Source organism: Lissotriton vulgaris, chromosome 3_1, assembly GCF_964263255.1.
Source record: "Lissotriton vulgaris chromosome 3_1, aLisVul1.2, whole genome shotgun sequence".
Classification (NCBI taxonomy): domain Eukaryota; kingdom Metazoa; phylum Chordata; class Amphibia; order Caudata; family Salamandridae; genus Lissotriton; species Lissotriton vulgaris.
The window spans coordinates 1107805733-1107825844 of record NC_141689.1 but is presented as its reverse complement, the minus strand read 5'-3'; the positions used below and the strand labels follow the sequence as shown (position 1 = coordinate 1107825844).

The following is a 20112-nucleotide window of genomic DNA, read 5'->3' as shown; positions in this document are numbered from 1 at the left end:
TATGCGGTTTGTTAGTGAGAGACTAGGAGAAAATATTGGGAGGGGAGTAGATCAGGATAAAAGTAAATGGTGTTCAACCTTGTGTTTTCATTCACGGTTGGATGTGCAGAAGAACTTGTGCTTTTGGTGGCAGGTGGGACATTGCTCAGCTAGTCAATTGTTAGCTATGCCAAGGAACGCAATTACTGTGCTAATAAAAGGGTTATGTGATCACATTTGCCCTACTAAGGTGTTTCTTGGGGCGCATGGTACTGTGATGTGCAACAGTGCTGTGCTTTGGCAGTTTTTCCAACGATATGGCACTGGTGCATTACTGTGTGAATGTGGATCAAAGAGTTCTTTTTAAAGAGTACTGTCTGAAAATGGCCATTTGAAGGAGTCTGAAAAAAATGTGCTTGATACTGAGAAGAGTACATGTATGTAAGGTGTGGTGTGTTGTGCACATCTTTTAAAAGACTTTATAAGCTTGAATCCCAGCCAAACCATCTCACTTGGAGGTAAGTTATAGTCAGATTCACCATTCTCCAGTTCCAGTTATGGCAGCAACTCAGTTCACTGCTTTAGTCCTATTAAGAATTGTTCTCTCTTACTGGATTCAAACTAGTAGCAGTCCACCAATCCCTCCATATGAACCTATTGGCCAAATGGTCTTAACCACCACTTTAAGCACTCGTTACTGTAGGGAGTTAGTAAAGAAAGTGTCAAGGTTAGGCAAAGAACCGTTGTCCATTAGAGCTCAGGTTACCTGCAGCTCACCAAACGCTGCGGTCTTTTGTAAGTAGTGATGGGGACAGGGAAAGCAAAGAGCAAGGGGAAGAGATGCACAATGCAACAAATGGACTGTGGAGATTATTTGTTATATTGACATGCAACTTTAGACACCAATACTGCATTGACCACACTATCAATCTGCCCACCTCTGCCTCTTATACCACATTTTGTGACATCAAATCTTTCCCATGCTTCCACACAATCAACCCCCCGGTTCCTTTATGTGGTAAAGGACAGCAACTAAGAAGTGAAGTTGACGTCCTCCCGTAGCTCTTTGGAATCAAGATTCCCATGCTCCTCTTTGGGGACGACACTCCTCTAGGTCTTCATCTGGTCTACAAAACTGCTCAACTAAATCAAATTAATTTTGTCTTTCTAAAGGTCCAGAAATAAACGCCCAAAGGACAAAACGTATGTCCTTTAGCCCTCATTGAAGCCTTAAGTACCAACACTGCTCCCTTGCAGCTGGTTCAAACGTTTGGTTATTTTGGGGGAAGGCTCTTCAAAAGCAGCCTGATCATACCCGCACAAATCGGCTGGTGTTTTAAAAACACAAACTGCAGGTCATCTCCCCAGCATTGAAGGTTTAGAGAGCCAAAACTCAAACAGCTGCGCTCTATGGGACTGAGCTATGGGGGAATATTTCTCTTAACTCACCAAGACTGAAGGAGCTCAAGTTTCTCAAGTATTTGCTCAAATTGCCCCAATCTGCCCATTCCATAGCTATAATTCTAGATACTGATCCCACACAAAATGATTAAACATTGCAGCTTTCCTTGCGACCCTCTTGATATTCAGACAGTCTCCACTACCAGCAGGCTTGGCTTCAACTGGTTCAGATACTGGGATCACCGCCACTGTACTCTTCGAGCCTAACGCTCCCAAATCAACGGTGGATAACCATCACTGGGGAGAGGATAGTGCAGCGCACCCATACCCGATTCAACAGGACTACTATTGGGGATCTTTACATTGATGGCCAACAGAGAAAATTACCGAGGTGTCGTTTATGAACACATTTGTGCTTGCCCGACTTCATGCCACTTTAAGGGCCAAGATCCCTGGATTCCCTGTCGAACCCGACCACTCCCTTGCCCACAGTTCTAGATAGCGACACTGGGAACCACCTGCTTTACAAACTAAACAGATCCTGTGTGGAACTGATTCCAGTCAGCGATGTTAATGTGCGGGCCGCATGGGAGGCTGATCTAGGTCACCCAATTACTGATGACCAATGGGCTGCGTGTCTAAAATGTAAATCCCCACATGCCGATTTTGCGCACCTCGCTTGGACTTGCAGCAAAATCAGCACGTATTGGACCAAAATATATCACATACTCGGGACAATGATAGGCCTAGGTGGAAGTGGCCCTATTAGGGTATGTGAACAATATCCCAAAGTCAGTTTGGAAATTCACCGCCTTGGGGCTACTCCTAGCAAAAAGGGAAATGGCGTTAAAATGGGAGAGGACGGCGGCACCGACGAGCAAAGACTGACTAAACGAGTTTGGCATATGGTCACCTTAATTAAGATTTGTACACCTCCTCTGCCTAGCACATCCCACCCACGTGACATTTGGGGCCCTCAAACCATACACGGCGACATCACAATCTCAACCTGACACACGGCTTGACCCCGGCCTGGTTCCTGCAGGTATTGGTTGATCCAAGACCAACTTTACAAAGGACACCAGTTTGTGCTCTTTTCATTTGGAAAATATGATTGTTTCCCATATTGTGTTTAGCTTGCACTGCAGGTACAAGTACTGAAAATGTGGTGAGCAAGTTAACCTAATATGCAAGTGTAACTTTGCTTGAACAGACCATCTTACTTTCTGTGATACTGAAAGTCATGCATCATACGACCAATGTAATACGCATTGTATTCTATTAACTGTCATGGAACTGGAGCAGGAACAATATATTGTTTTTCAATCTGAAACTGGTAAATAGTTTTTTTTTTTTTTAAATTTAAGACATACTCCTTTATTGGCTCAGACTATGGTCCAACTGTGAACTGAACCTGTATAGAAGGGTTCTCCCAGAAATCAAGAGTTTAGATCAGGCAATACAATCATGTGGTTTACCCACTTGAAGGAAATGTTGAAAAACTAGGCATACAGTCCTTCTACACCTCCCCAGTGTATCAATCCCAACTCCAAGGCTACTCTAAAAAAAAAAAAAAGCTATTGCGATCAACTAACTTGGGTTCCCTATGTTGGCAAATGAAGTCTCATAAACCACTCCCTTAATTGGAGATCTCGACAGGATCAAATTCCGTTGTGGCATTCTACTGTTAAGGGCCTTTACTAGTAAATGGTCCCAAGGCTCTTCTGTTGGTACGGAGTGCAAATTATGTGGGTACAAATCCAAGGAGAGACCATTTTTCGCCCTATGTGCCTTAACTTGGTACTCTATAGATTCTCGCCCGCCCACAGGATCTTTACTTCCAATCCTTCAAGGACTATATCATTCAACAGTTATGAGTTTGTGGCCTGGTCTATACGCTCCAGACTTTATTTTATTTTATTTATTTTAATATCTTATATCGCGCTGGACTCAATCCCGTAAGGGTATCTCCGCGCTTTGCCAGCCAGAACATTAACAGAGTCAAAAGGAGATGATTAAAGGGTCTGAGATGCTTCCTGAAAGAGGAGAGTTTTTAATGCCTTTCTAAAGGACAGATGGTTGGTGGTCATTCTCAGGTCTGTTGGAAGTTTATTCCATAAGGCAGGGCCAACTGAGGAGAATGCTCGGTCTCCCTGTCTGGATTTTTTTGTTGCAGGGGGTTTCAGAAGAGCTTGGTTGCTTGAGCGGAGTGACCGGCTGGGTTGATACAGCTCCAGTGATTGAGAAAGGTATTTAGGACTATCCCCATATAAGCACTTGTGGACCGTACAGCATATCTTGAAGCTGATGCGCTGCCGTATAGGGAGCCAATGCAGCTCATCCAACAAGGGCTTAGAGGGACTCCTAGCCGGTGCACTCATGACCAATCTGGCCGCAGTATTCTGAACTACCTGCAAACGGCCTACTGCATCCGCATTTGCTTTCTCCACTCAAATTTCCAAACTCTAGTTTAACCCTCAAATTACCAGAACTATGTAAACACTTCATCTTAAGCTTATGTTCTCCAATTCTGAAACGACATTCATGGCCAGTTTCGCCAACATAGGGGAGTCCAGAATAGGAGACTAGTCCAACATAAGAAATCAGAAAAGTGGGACCCCCACTGGTTCAACATTGGTTGAACAAGAAACATAATGAACTGGACTTGAAATGGTCGATCCTTGAAAAAGTATGTGTGATCCCGGGAAAGGACACCACCTCCATAAGGAAGAAGAGGGAAGTCTTTTGGATTTTTCTTCTTAATGAGACCAAAAAGGGCTTGAACGAACATTGCCCTAGGGGAAAATGCCATCATATGAGCGTCTTATATGATATAATTTTTCCTTAAGAAAGGAGTACCAGTTTCCTATAGGTCAGATGTGCGGGAGAATATATCTACGCCTCTTCTCTGGGTTCAAGATTATGATCTATAGCGAGTTAGCCATTTCTGCTGACCGCTTAACACCTAGAAGGGCCGGTGCCCCTGTCCTTTGCTTATCGATCGGTTCACCTGGGGGCCCCCAAGCCATTGTGCTCGTTCTAATTGGTCTCTGAGCCCTTTGGTGCGCTCTGATTCTCATTCGATCTTTCGGTATGGACGTTTTTGGACCTAGATTTGAAGAAATTGGGATGGTCTCAAACTTGTAAAACATGTACGATTCTTGATCTATGCGCGGTTGGGATGCGTTTGTGATATGTAACAGGTTGGTTTTGTTTGCGCTATTCACGATCCACTGATGTATCAGTGCCCCTCCTTTTCCAGTCCATGATTTGCTCGCGAGCATACTCAGACTTATTTGATACATTTCGGATTTTGGTTTTTACCTTTCAGAAACTGGGGCATTCTGCCTGCGATAGGCTGAGACCTGGGCGCAGGACCTTTAAATAAACTTGCTCCCGTCATTACGAACCTTCGGCATTTTTCTTTTGACATCCTGTTACTCGATGGGGGTCCCGACTCCCGAAGAACAATGTTCTATCCTTCAGGTACGAGGGCCTTGGATGATACTCTCCTTCTTAAATGAGCTCGCTCTGCTAAAGCCCTGATTTAGTTTGTTATATGTTTTTGGGTTCCTGTGATTACGATTTACTACGCATGGATACTTATATTGCATTCCAGCGCCTATTGTAACTGAGTGTGGTTGTTGGGCATGTGTGTGGTCACTCCCCCGCTTTTTATTAGCAGCTCCTCTCTCCATTTCTTGACTAATATATATTTAGAGCGGGAGCCGTCTATGTGCTAACCCGTGTATTTTTTCCCATCGTGTTGTAAGTTCATGCTTTAAGTGCTTGCGCCTATCTGTTTTTGTCGACAGTGGCTAATGAAAAGTCGCACCCTCCACTCAATCCGAAAAAGTGGATCTCGTAACAGTTTTCAGGTAAATTAGACCAGTCTGCCTTTTATTTTCCATCTAATTTGGGCTATTTTATGGCTTGCATGAGAACGAGATACTTAATTGAATTAGCGTTTTGAGCGTGTTGAGCCGCTGTCTGTTTTGACCTTAAGAGAGGCTGTGGTAATAGGTTTCCCCTATCTGGGCCTCATCTTTTGCTGTAGGCTGGAACTGTCTATTTCCTTACTCTCCCCTTCGCTCCCCGACATGAATCGTGGTATACCATCGACCATCTAGACTGTTTTAGTTCTGCAGATGATATCTTTACTAATGTTTAATTCGACAGAGCCCAAATCTTCAATCTTTCTAAACTGGTTTGGGATCGCGACTAGCCTCAACTCGACTCAGTTACTACCTATGCATGGGACGACTTTTTTTGGGATAGTTGCTCTATCCTTTTGTTTACATTCAGGAGTAAGTATCTTTAAGTAACTTAGAATATCATCCATATGTGGAAATGACTGTATGGTTTCTCCGGACTAGATTTGATTTATTTTGAAGGATTTTTTAATTATTTTTTTATTTTGATTCTCTTCTCCCCACATCAGGCTTTCAGATCGGCATTTGTGCCCTGTTGTGCCGCCAGTTCGTGTCCTGTGCGTTATCCCTTTCTTATTAGGATTTCGCTGGCTGGCCTTGAATTTATCTACGTGCCCTAAATAAGTTTATGGGACGGATTGAAATTGTGATGTGGGTATTGTTTGTGATCTTCACGCTGATTTGGCTGTAGTGTTACACCTATTTTCTAGACTAGATTAAAGAACCTATTAGAGACCAGGTTCCCCATACTAAAACTAAGGATGGGCCCTTAATGCCTTGTACCATATCTGGGGTAACTATAGAGTATGCATAGATTAGTGTCAAGTCATTGTCATGTTATATAATGTGGTGTTGTGTTCTGGTTCCTCCATCTTTTTTTCCTTTTAAATGACATTTTGGAAATCATGTGACTGTGCAGTACTGAGCTCATTGATTAAAACCAGTAGCATTTGATCAGAATTATGTTCCATTTTATTTATCTTGAAGTGATTTTGGTGAATAAACTATAAATGAAGTGCATAAATGTTTAAAAAGAATTTTTACTTCTAGCAGATCTTTGCTGTTGTCCCCCCCCCCCCCCTCCTTTCCATTGTGTGCCCGGATGAAGGTGTGGCCTTCGATCCGGCCAAGCACCAAAACAAGCGTTGGTGCTTCAAGCTTGTCCCGTTATTTGGTCATCTAGTCTCCTATTGTGTTTGGGAGACTACTCCGTACTGGATACATCGTTAAGTACTGGCAACTGAAGTGTCATATGTATCGGATGATTGAAGAATGTGTGAGTTGAATTGAGTGATTGAAGGGATGTTTGGGATTCAGTTTGAAAGATTTAATCCTAATTTATGTTATTGTAAGTATGTTATACTATTGTTGAAAAAATATATATTTATATAAAAATATGGAATAAATACTGAACGTTTTGTCATGACTATTTTGTCTAGGAAATTATGATTTTTTTCTGGTTCTAGTAAGCTTATTACTGATAATTTAATGAGTGGACTCTAACCGAGCCTTTCCTGTATCAGAGGGGGCAGATTGTTTAGCTGTATTGAATTGTTCTGCATTCCCCTGACCGTCTGCCCCGTATTTGCGCATTCAGGGGGGTCCCTATTTTTACGGGTGTAATATCTTGCCTAGTTGCAACCACAACAGATTCTCCTGTTGGGGCAGCCTGATCGCAGGACAGATGCTCATGTCCAGGTTCTTTGAATAAATAAAGAGAGGTGGCCCCCCCTAGTTCCAGGGAACAGGGTTCTTACAATAATTAAGCAGAGAAAAATCCCTGGAAGTACATACTATTGGTCATTCATACTGCACACCTTCACCCCCTTGACTAGGTGGTCTAACCTGGGAGAAATTATTCGAGGTTGCCTGCCATCAGCAACAAGTTTATTTTAGCAGTTAAGGCACCTGCTCTTTGGGTTTTTGACATGCATTGAACTTCGACTATTTTACAGTGGTGGGATCATTACTATGTATAAAAACTTTCTTAAAAAAGGAGTTTAGCTCTCCACTGTCATATTAAAATTGTACAAAACAAATACAAGAAATACAAAAAATGTGCATATAATGCAATACAGCATAGATCATAGGGATGTGGAGTCAGCCTTTTTACCAATGAAGATGTCAAACAGGAATGGGTAGGATAGTATTGTTCATAGGTTAACAGAACAAGTATTTTTAAGATTATGTGCATATAAAATATTTGAATTAATAAATGCCTCCATATATAATAGAGTAGAAATCTCCCCCTTTAATTAGATTGTGTTGGAGTATAGGTTTAATTTAGAAGAGATAAATACAACACAAAGGGAGTAGTCCTGCAATTTGAATGGTAGTCTTATAGTCATACATAGAATATAAATGATATACAGCAAGAAGTTATATCATCTTAACCCAGTTTAAGAATGCCGCGAGTCAGGCGCGGTAGCTAGAACTGGCCTATAGAAGTATGTAGCCCAAATTACAGGAGGTTTTTACCTACCGTGATATCTAGTAGCGGAAGACAAGTCGCCGGGATTAAAATAAAAAAATAAAAAAGTAATGATGGCAGATCTCGTTTGTTTGGACGCGAAGCAACATGCTACAAGATAGAGGTGAGAATGACTTGTTTTTACATAGAATGGGAGGAGGTGTCCTATCCCTTTCCTCGAGTAGTTCAAGTATTACTAAGGAAATGTCTCCTCGAATAGTCTAGGTATTATAAAGAAAGTTCAACCTTGTATAAGGTGCTATTCGATTCTCCACATAGTCGAGCCTATAAATGCTAATAATGTACTGACACTGGATACACGAAAGGAGTTTTTAACGACAGGTGAAAATTTAATTGTAGATAATCCTGCATAATGTGAGTGTGGAAAAAATAAGTATACTTTACTCTCGTTTGACCCCGGTAAAAATAGCCTTCGGGGACCCTACGTTGCAGAGAAATCTCGTAGTGTCATGCAATGTGAATACTTGAACTGGACAAGGGGAGGTCGGATTCGGCACTCAATATGTAATGCAGTGTAATACAATGATAAACTAAAGCATGTAATTAATTACAAACCTTGAGTCCAAATAGAAAGAAGGCAAGAGTTAGCATAAAAAACAGCTTAAGGTTGCAAAAAGCCGTAGTAGAATATCTACACTAGAGGGATAGAAAATTCCGGAATCGAAAGTAATTCCACAAAAATTACCCAATTGAGTAAATATATAGATACGGCCCATGTGGCAAGAATAGGTCTTATAAAGTAGATCTATTCCTATTTATATATTGAAATTCCATATAGACGGCAGTGCCTCCGATTAGAGTGATCGACACATCAGAAAGTCTACAGAGAACACAACGTGGGTACTATAAGACTCATGTGACGGTGAAATCACATCAAGCTAATCTAATAAGGTAAGCAAGGAATACAGGAAAGAGGTCCTAGAGCCGCAAGAAAGAGAGGTTATCAGAAAAATAGGCATTACCTTAACCCCTTCCACGCTGATGACGAGCTGGGCTCCTCATGGCGTAGCCTCCTCGCACGCTGATGACGAGCCCAGCGCGTCACGTAAAGTGCGTTTTCGCAAACCCCAGCGTGTAAGCGGAATTCCGCTAGCGCGCATGGTGTTAAGGGCCATATGTTCTCTTATTTTCAGAAGCCATAAGCCTATTGTGGCAAAGGTAACGACCTTGGGTACCTATATACGAAAAAAAAGGGCCAGTTAATTACAGAAGAAGAAATACTAACTGTGATTAAAGTGTTGGAGGTAATTATTAGCACGACGCAATTAGCGTATAGAACTACTTCCTTTATATTCACGAAAAGGTTGTTAAAGGTTCTGCTCTCTCTTTATAAAACAATCAGGCATTATATCGATTAAGGACCTTCGGATAGGAGTATCCCTGAATCCCATGAACGTCACGACCTACATTATTCCACGGTCAGTAATAGCATCAGATAATGTGAGATCCCAACGGTATGAATGGAGTGAGTGAATAGCATAGATCCAGTCAATCAATCAATCAATCATAACACTTGTATAGCGCGCTACTCACCCGGCATGGTCTCAAGGCGCTTGGGGGAAGGGGACTGCTATTGCTCGAACAGCCAGGTCTTGAGTGGTCTCCTGAAGGCGAGATGGTCCTGGGTCAGCCGAAGATGGATGGGGAGGGAGTTCCATGTCTTGGCTGCCAGGTAGGAGAAGGATCTGCCGCCAGCGGTGGCTCTTCAGATGCGTGGTACGGCGGCTAGGGTTAACGTAGCTGGCGGGTGGGCACGTAGAAGGTCAGACGGTCGTTGAGGTACTTGGGTTCCAGGTTGTGGAGAGATGTGTGTGCGTGGGTGGGGAGCCTGAACGTGATCCTCTTACTGACGGGGAGCCAGTGCAGGTCCTTCAGGTGGCCGGAGATGTGGCTGCGTCGGGGGGTGTTCAGGATGAGACGGGCGGAGGCGTTTTGGATGCGTTGGAGTCTTTTCTGTATCTTGGCTGTGGTTCTGGCGTAGAGGGCGTTTCCGTAGTCCAGTCGGCTGGTGACTACTGCCTGGGTGACGGTCTTCCTGGTCTCGGTCGGGATCCATCGGAAGATCTTCCGGAGCATGCGTAGGGTGTTGAAGCACGATGAGGAGACGGCGTTGACTTGTCTGGTCATCGAGAGGGAGGAGTCCAGGATGTAGCCCAGGTTGCGTGCGTGGTCCGTAGGTTTGGGTGGGCAGAGGGTGATGATCCAAGGATGAGGACTTCGTCTTGTCTGAGTTCAATTTCAGGCGGCTGTTCTTCATCCACTCGGCTACTTCTTTCATCCTTTCGTGAAGGTTGGTTCTGGCGGTGGCAGGGTCGTTGGTGAGGGAGAGGATCAGCTGGGTGTCGTCGGCGTAGGAGATGTTGAGGTTGTGCTGGCGTGCGATGGCTGCGAGAGGTCTCATGTAGATGTTGAAGAGGGTGGGGCTGAGTGATGATCCTTGTGGTACGCCGCAGATTACTTCGGTGGCTTCGGATCGGAATGGGGGGAGGCGCACTCTGAGTTCTGCCGGTGAGGAATGAGATGATCTACTCCAGTGCCTTCTCTTGGATACAGATGTTGTTGAGGCGTTGAACTAGGGTGCGGTGGCAGACTGTGTCGAACGATGCAGAGAGGTCCAGGAGGATGAGGGCCGCTGTTTCCCCGTTGTCTAGCAGGGTCCTGATGTCGTCGGTGGCTGTGATGAGGGCCGTCTCTGTGCTGTGGTTGGCTCGAAAACCAGACTGCGAGGGGTCGAGGGATCAGTTCGTCTCGAGGAAGGCTGCAAGCTGTCTGTTGATTGTCTTCTCGATGACTGGCAGGGAAAGGGAGGAGCGAGATGGGGCGAAAGTTCTTGAGGTCGGTGGGGTCCGCTGTTTGTTTCTTCAGTAGGGCACTGAGCTCGGCGTGCTTCCAGCTCTCCGGGAAGGTGGCGGTGTTGAAGGAGGCGTTGATGTCCCGCAGTTGGGGTGCGATGATGGAGTCGGCCTTGTTGAAGACGTGGTGGGGGCAGGGGTCGGACGGAGATGCGGAGTGGATGGTGTTCATCGTGCGGGCTGTGTCTTCGGTGGTCACTGTGGTCCAGGTGCGGAGGGTGGAGGTGGATGGCGTGGTTCGACGGTTGGGTGCGTTGATGGTGCGCTGAAGCTGTTGTGGATCTCGGCGATCTTGCGGTGGAAGAAAGAGGCGAGAGAGTCGCAGAGGTCTTGTGAAGGAGAGCTGTCGTTGTTGCCGGTGCTGGGGTTGGAGAACTCCTTGGCGATGTTGAAGAGTTCCTTGCTGTTGTGGGTGTTGTTGTCCAGTCATTCCTTCAGTGATTTCTTCTTGGTGGTACGGATAAGCTGGTGGTGATTGCGGGTGGCGAGTTTGAGGGCGGTCATGTTGTCTGTGGTCTGGTCTAGGAGCCAGGTTCTCGAGGGTGCGGCAGTTCTTCTTGGAGTACTTGAGTTAGTCGGGGAACCGGGAGGCTTTCTTGCTTCTGGGTCTGTTGGTAGGGTTCTTAAGTGGTGCAAGGTCGTCGGCGCAGTCGGACGGCCACTTCGTGAGGTTGCATGCTGCTTCGGTGGGGTCCGTTGTGCGGCGGGTGGGTTCTGACTGAGGGAGGTGGTGAGCTGTTCGGCGGTGATCTTGCTCCAGCTCCTGTGGGGGACCTGTTGCGGGTGGTGGTGGGTCGTGGTTCTTCTGTAGCTGAAGTGGACACAGCTGTGGTCGGTCCAGTGAAGTCGTGTGGAGTGGCTGAAGGTGATGTGCTTGCTGGATGAGAAGACAGGATCAAGCGTGTGACCGGCGTAGTGGGTGGGGGGTGTTGACCAAGTGCTGGAGTCCGAGGTTGGCGAGGTTGTGGTGTGGTCGTGTTGCGGCAGTTGTTCTCCAGGTGGAAGTTGAGGTCCCCGAGGAGGATGTAGTCGGCGGAGGGGAGGGCATGTGGGCTGATGAAGTCAGCGATGTCTTCGCTGAATTGTGTGCGGGGTCCTGGGGGTCTGTAGATGAGGATGGTCTTGGGGTCGGTGTGGATCTGGAAGTGAAGGTGTTCGGCCGCCAAGAGGGTGTCATCGGAGTTGGTCGTGATGCGAATGGTTTTGTGGACAATGGCGATGCCTCCTCCAGTCTGGTTGACGCGGTCCTTCCGGGTGATCTTGTATCCGTCCGGAATGGTGATGGCGATGTCGGGCGCTGAGGAGGCGTTCATCCAGGTTTCTGTCAGGAAGGTGACATCTGGAGACGTGGTGTCGAGGAGGTTCCAGAGTTCCACGGCGGACAGAGCGGGTGTTGAGCAGGATGCACTTCAGGTGGTTACTGCTGGTGCTCGTCTTGGCGGGTGTGGTGCAGGTCCGGATGCAGGAGAAGTTGCAGGCTTGGCAGCAGAAGGGTCCGTGGGAGCGTCGCAGGGTGGCTCGGTAGCATCCGGAGGTTCGGCCGGTGTTGAGTGCGTTGAGTGTAGCGGCGTCGTAAGACTGGCGGATGGGTTTGCAGCCTCGGGGACCAGGGGTCCTGGTTCTGGGCGCGATCCAGGCGCGGACGGGCGCAGACGGGCTTGCCTTCCGCGCGCCCGCTGCGCGTGACCGCTGCGTGTGCGTGGTGGAGTCATAAGAAGGAAGCCGGGAGGGAGGGTCCGCTGGGTGGCGGGAGCGGGCTGACCAATCGGCTGGCGGGGGGCAGGGCCACAGGGAGGCAGCAGCGGGAAAGCAGGAAGAGGAATCCGGGAGGCTCAGCGGCAGCTGGGTCGCCTGCAGCGGCGATGAAATCCAAAGGAAGAAGGTGGCAAAGCAGCAGGAGGAGCGTTGGGGCGACCCGGCATAGGTAAGGCACAGTGGTCGCTCCCGAGTGATGAGGAGTCTCCTTTAAGAAGGGAGCCGGCAGGGAGGGTCCGCTGGGTGAGTTAACTTTGTTCCCTCCCCTTCTGCAGCCCATTTAGACCGAAGGGATAGAGATATGAACCTTAAGGTATATACTACAGTGAACCCACTCTGAAATATAGTGTTAAATAAAAAAATAAAAAAAGAGAACAATGAATAAACTGAAATGTAATGCAAGTTCCACAGTAAATAAAAAAGGCTTGTGGATGGCAAGATGATGTTCATTATTTGCTATTTAGTGGTTAGGACCATATGAAATATGTGATCGTATAATAGACATGATATAAGTTGTATAAATTAGTTGATCTAGGTTTTTCTTTTGTAGATACTATTTTTAAATATTATGAAGAAAAGTGACCCTGTATTGATATTTGTCCTGAAGGTGGTTGTTGTATAATAATTCAACCTTTTCCACTGGATCGCGTTGATGCTCTTTGTCCAATAAGAATCCAGCTAACAAAGAGAAACTATATAAGAAAGAATTTCTCACTATATATTCCCGAAAAGATCATGTATTGCTATTTGATAATTTTGAATTTTTGAACAGACTTATTTTGCTCTGTAGGTTCTAAGCATTTATTGATGTATCTTGTTTGCACTTATGTGATGCAAAGAAATTTGAATTGTATAAATTGTGATTGTTTTATTCATTGCTTTATTTTTTGTATTTCTTGTATTTGTTTTGTACAATTTTAATACGAGTGGAGAGCTAAACTCCTTTTTAATGAAAAGAAAGTTTTTATACATAGACTTTCAGTGGTGGGATCATAACGAAGTTCAATGCATGACAAAAACCCAAAGAGCAGGTGCCTTAACTGCTAAAATAAACTTGTTGCTGGTGGCAGGCAACCTCAAATAATTTCTCCCAGGTTGGACAACAGTCAGGGGGGTGAAGGTGTGCAGTATGAATGACATAGTATGTACTTCCAAGGATTTTTCTTTGCTTAACAGGTTCTTTGGATACCATACTTTGTGCCCACTCTAATTACTTGGGGCACTTTTGCTCTTGATCTTCAGAACGCTAGGTGTAAGAGGTATTAGCAGGAAAGCATAGTCCAGAGTCCCACCGTAGGTTAAAAAAATAGATTAAAAAAACACCTGCTGAGATTGTTCATTCTGATCCCAAAGCCTCTTCCCATTTCTGGAGAAGACCTTACACAACCTACCAATGTAGGTGCCTGTATGGGGCACCCCTGCTGGAGCCCTAGAAGACTTCAAAGTGCTGAGGTAGTTGGCGTGGCAGAACAGACCAGCACAAGGAGCGCACTGTGGCGCTACTTTCTTTGAAGCAATCCAGAGTGGAATCTGTTTCATTGCCAAAAAGGAGAGTCTCAAAGAGCATATCCATAAGGTACAACTGGACATCGAACAAAACACCAGGTCATCCCATCCAGGCATTGTGATGAATGCCAGGCATGGACCGTCCAAAGAAATTCATGGCATCCAGGCCTCAATGGATTGTAAACTTAACAGCATCACAGTCCGGTGGTGTGGTCTGCATAAGTACAGGACGCAGGTCTTCAAGGACACCTAAAAGGACTTGAGCAACAGATTCAGAGTGAGAATGTCAGCCCAAAAGACAACTGATATGGACAGCCCGTTGAGCGAAATGTACAGAAGAAAATACCCGGTTTCCATAGGTCTCAACTTTTAGATTCCCTATCCAGGGGAGTATTTGGCACGCATTCTGGTTTGTGAGACTGGTGAAGGCTTGCACCACTAAACTCTCAAGGATGCAGAGTCAAAAAAGCAGGGTCGCAAGGGTAGGGCGCAGGCACACTGCCATTTGGCAATTCACAGGGGAACCAGAACAGGGTTTGACCTAGGCCCCCAAGAGTGCGTCTGTAAAGGCTTCATCAAAAGGCAGCTGGAGCTCCGTATTGTTTTGCCCTGGCTAGAGAACATCGGTTAGTACATTGGTTTTATTTAACCTCCAAGGTAGAAAGCTAGAGGTAGAGAACTTCAGCTGCCCTCCACAAGACCATCATGAAGAAGGAACTTCCTTCAGCTGCAGGAACTGGGGACGAGAATTTTATCCATCCATTTTGTATACTTCAGTGTTACAGTCTGTGTGGTGGTGGTGGGGAGGTGGGGAGGCTAGGCCCACACATAGGTCCAGTGCACCCTGCCACTAGAACCAAACTACACCCGGCTGATTATAATGGCAATATTACTTCTGGGTTGCTTGTGTTCCTTTCAGGGACAACCCAAGCTGGAAATTCGGGCTGGGCTGCTTCCACTGGAGCAGGGTCAAGCCCGATTTGCATATGGCTGGCTCCAAACTAAAGTGCTGTGGTGTGCAAAAGAACAATGGACTGGGATGCGCCCAAGTGATTTCCAGTTGCTGAGAATAATTGAAGCATTCTATCACTTTTTTGTATACTTCGGAGGTGTCCCGGCCACTGGCTTCTTGGAGGCCCATTAGTTTTTTTTTTAAATGGTAGATTTTCACACATTCATCCCCTACATCAGTCCATATATTACAAAGAATTTAATACATGAGACCTGCACTACGGAATCTGGATGTTAAGCACCCTAGCTGGAGCAAGCAAAAGCTGTGGTTCGATAGACACGGAGTGCATCCAAGATCAAATTAGGAGCTCTGCCAAATCCTAATTGAAGAGCACAATAGAATGTGTCTTCCTCCAGTACCCGTCTGGAGTAGCGCAAACATTACAGGAACTCGAGTGAGCAATGGAGCCAGAGGTGGAGTTGGCAAATGCGCTGGTAGAGGTCCTGCGGTTATAAACAAACATTCAATTGGCGCCGAGGGCAAACCCGCTGGCAGTCTCCCAGAAGGAGGACCTCTCAGCTCTGTGGTCCCCAATGGCTTTTGCACTAATCAATGCAAATTTACTAAAGACATGGTTGAACCACAAGCACTGAAGGCAACCGTGAAGAGATTCCGTCAGACATGTGGTTGCAACAGTGTTTAAAACCCATTTCAGGGAGTGACATTTACCTTACACACTGCATAATTGAGGCAAATGGGTCTTGGAGACAAGGAGGTAGCTGTGGATCCGCGTCTGGTGGTGCTAAAGGAAATTACATCAGAGCGCAGATTTGAGAGGCGCACAGAGGTATTACTCAAAAGTTGCCAGATCCAGTCTGATGCCTGGGGAAGTATTCGAAAAGTGAGGAATCTGCAATTAGAAGTCTCCATTAGAAGTCTCCATTAGAAGTGTCTATTAGAAGTGTCTATTAGAAGTGTCTATTAGAAGTGTCTATTAGAAGTGTCTATTTGCAAGACAAAGCTTGTCAGATACATAAGCCTACTATTGAAGGATAATCATAGTAGTGCAATTAGTTCTAGCCCTTAGGGTCATTCCTACCTCCAACCTGTGGGTACTACACCACTTGATGGTGAGACAGATACCGATTCTCAAGATAGTTCATTCAGAGTTTTGTGCAACAGATCCACATTGAACCTACTCCTGAGGCGGAAGCCGGGAGCTTTAGGTGCGCGATCTTTTTTTAAATTTGACAGTCACTTGATTTATTGTGTTTTTAAAAAGGCACCTTACCGTTGCTCACTCTTGGGGTAGAATCCCATTCTCCCTCATCCCGCACAGCCAACTTGAACGCTGTCGCGGGTAAACAAACTTTTGCGGCCGCCATCGCCGGCGTGCACACAGGCCATGCCCCCTCGAGGCCACACCCCTCCCCTTCTACAATAAATATGTGCATCTGCCAGAAGCGCAGCAGACGAGCGCAGCGGGAGCGCCTAAGGCAAGCCCGTCTGCTCCCGTCCGCGTCCAAACGGGGCCAAGGGCCTGTCACTCCGCCTATTGTACACAATACTCATCTGCACAGCTACTCAACCTCCAAGGCTCGTGGCCTCTGGATGATTGTGTTACAGCACGTATTAACAGACTGGGGCTGACCCCTCCATCCGCCCCTCTCCTTTCCCCCTCGCTGTCACCCATATCTACCGACTCGCTCCGTCCTGTGCAGTCAGCCCGCCCTTCCATCACCACTGTATCTGCCTTTTACCTTAACACCAGGTCAGCCGTCAAGCATTATCACAAACTTTTCACCTTACTGGACCTGCACAAACCCGACCTACTGTTTCTTACGGAGACTTGGTTTTGTGATAGTTCCCTTCCCTCCTTATCGGCCACGCTTCCTGCATCATATTATGCACTTTGCGTCGACCGTCGCCCCGGCAAAAACGGGTGGTGGCGTTGCCCTGATCGCCCGCAAAGAAATTGTCTTCCAATCTTTAACTTTTTCCCCTATTGGATCATCAGACTATTTAGTGGCCCGTACACTCTTTCAGCACTCCGCTCACCTGTGTGCTGCTGTACCGTCCTCCCTCTTCTCCTCAACTCTTCCTGCGAGCTTTCATTACCTGGTGGCAACCCTAGTTGTAAACAATTCAGCCATTTCGATATTAGGAGACTTCAACTTCTGGCCTTCAGATCCGGCCAAAAGTCTCTTAACTTTTCTCCAGCTGTGCACCACCCAACCCACTGTCAGGGCCACATCTTAGATCAGATCTGGTCCCTCAACTGTCTGGTGTTGTTCTTGGCCATTTCCCCTTGCACTTGGTCCGATCATTTTCTTATTTCCTTTTCACTACCCATCAGTCCAGCCCGTAAGTCTTCCCTCCCCAAAAACATCTGGGCGCGCTCCTGGAACCGCGTAGATGTGACCTCCCAGTCTGCCACTCTCTCGGCCTCCTGCCCAGGTCTCCACAGGCTGTCTTCCCTCGAACAAGCAGACATCATCAACTCTTGGCTCTGTTCAGGGTGCGACTCAGTCGCTCCCCTTAGGCGTGTATCATCTAAACGCACCAACGACGCCAATCGCTGGTTCAACCAGGAACTCAAAGATCTAAAACTTAATGTCCGTCGGGCAGAACGCTCCTGGAGGCGCGGCTACTGTCCAACACTTGGAAAACCGTACATTACTCTTTTGGCCCAGTATAAAAAATCCATCTTAGCGACCAAGAACACCTACTTTTCTTCCAAAATTTTAGCCGACGAGAATCAGTCCAGAGAAATTTTCACCATTGTGCACGATCTCGCCTATTCCGATAGGGCCTCCCTCAAACCTTCCCCCTCCCAGCATCTCTGCGACTCCCTCAATACTTTTTTCCTCGATAAAATTTCTACCATTAAAGCAAATATTCCCCCTTCCTTTGTAAATCCCCAGTATCCCCCTACAACAGCTCGTCGACTCTATTCCCCTCCTTACAGAAGAATCCTTTCTTTCTCTTCTACCGATGATCAAGTCCGGTTCCCCTCTAGATCCTTGCCCTGCATCCATTCTGAAACAGATTTATTCTGCCTGCACCTCGCCTCCTCTCACTCTTCAATAGCTCGCTATCACAGGGCACTGTTATCCCACCTCTCAAAACGGCCGTCATCCTACCCATTTAAAAAAAACCTGGAGCGGACCCTCAGTACTTGTCAACTATCGCTCCATCTCTCTCCTACCCTTTCTGGCGAAAGTTCTTGAGCGCCACGTAACTAGGATGGTCAGCACTTTCGTGGAGGAGAATATGATATTAGCCCCACGGCAGGCTGGGTTCCACCCCTCACATTCAACGGAGTCCGTGGTACTTTTGGTCCTTGACAACCTCAGAGAGGGTATGGACACTAGCCATCCCCAGGCCCTGGTCCTCTTCGATCTCTACGCCGCCTTTGACACGGTTGATCATTCCATCTTACTGTCCCGTGTCAAAGCGGCAGATCGGAGGAGTTGCCTTGGTCTGGCTGTCCTCCTTTCTGAGTGGCCGCACCCAAGCAGTGCGCTTGGGAGATTTTGCAGCGGACTTCCAGCCGGTCAAATGCGGGGTCCCCCAGGGCTCATCCCAGTCCCAGTTATTATTCAACCTGTACATTGCTCCTCTTATCTTTGCCCTCCAACAGCTGGAGGTCTCCGTCTATAATTATGCGGACGACCTCCAGCTTATTTTTTCCCCCATCTTCTTCCCCCGAGTCCATTTCTAATTTTCAATCTGTCATGACCTTCATCCGGGACTGGATGAACCACAACCACCTGAAGCTCAACCCCGACAAAACGGAGCTGGTGCTGACAGGTGGTTGCTCCAGTCCCTGGTCCTCCTCTTTCTGGCCCCCCTCATTGGGTTCTCCCCCAACCCCTTCTTCTGTAAAATCCCTTGGATTCAAACTGGATCACCAACTCACTTCACTCCCAAGTCAGTTCTGTGGTGTCCTCATCCTTTCACTCCCTTCGTACTATCCGTAAAGTCTCTCGGTTTTTCTCCTTCTCGGCTCTTAAACTCATACTCCTTGCAATGGTGATCTCCCGCCTGGACTACGGCAATGCCCTTTATTGTGGCATGCCCGCGTACAGCTTGCGACGTCTCCAATTAGTCCAAAACCCGGCGGCCCGCCTGGTCTTTAATTTATCCAAGTCTCATCATGTTACTCCCCTCAAGACTCTTCACTGGCTCCCCATTCGTGAACGAGCCCAGTTTAAACTAGGATGCATCATCTTCAACGCCCGCTCCGGTTCAGCCCCTGCCTTTATCACTTCTGAAATTCACTCCTATGTCCCCCCCAGGGAGCTGCGTCCCTCCACCCAACAACTGCTCCTAGTTCCCCGATTCAAACTTAAAAAGTGGGGCGGATCCAAATTTTGCACACTCGCCCCTACCGTTTTGGAACTCCCTTCCAGGTCATTTGAGATCTTGTCGCAATACACACTCTTTCGCAAGGCTTCGAAAACTTTCCTTTGCACACAAGCTTTTTCCTCCTAAACCCCCCTCTCCATCCTCCCATCTCTGAAGCTTCAGGGGTTCAGCTCAATATAGCGCCATGAAACCGCTAGGTGTACGCGCGCTTACGAAATATCTTAAACTCAAACAGATACCATGGATAGCTGAATACTTGTAAGTGGCTATACTTCATCTATTGAAAGAGTGTCATCATCCATACCTTTTCAGTCTTCAATAAAAGCCTATCACTGTGTTGCTATTAACCCATGTATGCTGCTAGTTGGTTTGGAGTAACATCATTATCAGTGTGGGGATTGAGGGGCCAGGGTTTGGGTGTGGGGGCAATCAATTGGGGAGGGTTAGATCACTGGGTCATCCAAGAAGTAAATTGACTTTCCGAAGAGACCAGAGAGGAGGATGGGAGGAGTACCTGAACAGCTTACACAAGATTGACAGACAATGGTGCTGGGGGTTTCAAGAAAGACTGAAGAACTTAGGCTAACAGTTCATTGGAGTACTCAAGGAATCAAAAAAGTAATCAGATGAATCAGACACCAGTACAGAAGAAAAGTTGGTAAATCGATTACCTTTAGGAACTACCCATGTCAGAAGTTATTTGTACAGCACATACAAAAAGTCTCTTGGTGCCAAGATAACCATCCAAAAGGTACAACAAAAAGACACATTCAATATAGTGCTCTAAATGAAAGCAGATTAGATTCATTTGTCATGTCAAGAGGGAGTGGATTCTGGCAAAGTAATACAGTATGCATGGTAGCATCACCAAAT

General features: G+C 46.6%; 1 protein-coding gene across 1 annotated transcript in view; it reads right to left on the bottom strand.

Moving 5' to 3' along the window:
* UBE2D3 (ubiquitin conjugating enzyme E2 D3) overlaps positions 1-20112 on the bottom strand; it is a 134978-nt gene that overhangs the window by 21584 nt on the left and 93282 nt on the right. The gene's annotated exons all lie outside the window — the stretch shown is intronic.